Source organism: Melospiza georgiana, chromosome 2, assembly GCF_028018845.1.
Source record: "Melospiza georgiana isolate bMelGeo1 chromosome 2, bMelGeo1.pri, whole genome shotgun sequence".
Classification (NCBI taxonomy): Eukaryota; Metazoa; Chordata; class Aves; order Passeriformes; family Passerellidae; genus Melospiza; species Melospiza georgiana.
Genome location: NC_080431.1, coordinates 120,391,747 through 120,392,461, shown reverse-complemented (window position 1 = coordinate 120,392,461; position 715 = coordinate 120,391,747). Strand labels below are relative to the sequence as shown.

At 85.0% G+C, this 715-nt stretch overlaps 1 protein-coding gene across 1 annotated transcript in view; it reads right to left on the bottom strand.

Annotated features, from left to right (window-relative positions):
* RHOG (ras homolog family member G) overlaps positions 1–141 on the bottom strand; it is an 8,312-nt gene extending 8,171 nt beyond the window's left edge. The window contains exon 1 of the mRNA XM_058019184.1: positions 99–141. The gene's annotated coding sequence lies outside the window, so the exon portion shown is untranslated. The remainder of the gene's footprint in view (positions 1–98) is intronic.
* Between the last annotated feature and the right edge of the window lie 574 nt (positions 142–715).

Here is a 715-nt window from a genome sequence, read left to right as displayed (position 1 = left end):
CCGGCCTCGACCGGCGGCTCCTCCCGCCCCCCGCCCGGAGCCCGGCGGGGCCCCCCGGCCGCGGGACCCCCGCCCCAAAGCCCCGGCCCCGCACTCACCCCGGGGCATGGCGCGGCGGCGGGCGCGGGGCCGGGCGGCGGCGGCGGCAGGACGGGGAGCAGGACGGGGAGCAGGACGGGGACGAGGAGGAGGAGGAGGAAGTCTGCGGCCGCCTCCTCCGCCGCCCCGGGCGGTCCCGCGGAGAAACTTCCCCCGCCGCGCCCGGCCCCCCGCGCCCGCCGCTTCCTTCCTCGGGCCCGGCCGGGGCAGCGCAGCCCCCGCGCCCCCGGCACCGCCCCGGGATACGGCACCGCCCGGGGCTGGGACCCCCGGCACCGCCCCGGGATACGGCACCGCCCGGGGCAGGGACCCCCGGCACCGCCCCGGGATACGGCACCGCCCGGGGCTGGGACCCCCGGCACCGCCCGGGGCTGGGACCCCCGGCACCGCCCCGGGGCTGGGACCCCCCGGCACCGCCCGGGGCTGGGACCCCCGGCACCGCCCCGGAATACGGCACCGCCCGGGGCTGGGACCCCCGGCACCGCCCTGGGATACGGCACCGCCCGGGGCTGGGACCCCCCGGCACCGCCCCGGGGCTGGGACCCCCGGCACCGCCCCGAGCGGGGACCCCGGGCGGGTGGGGCAGGGACCCCCCCGGTACCGCCGGCTGCCTGCG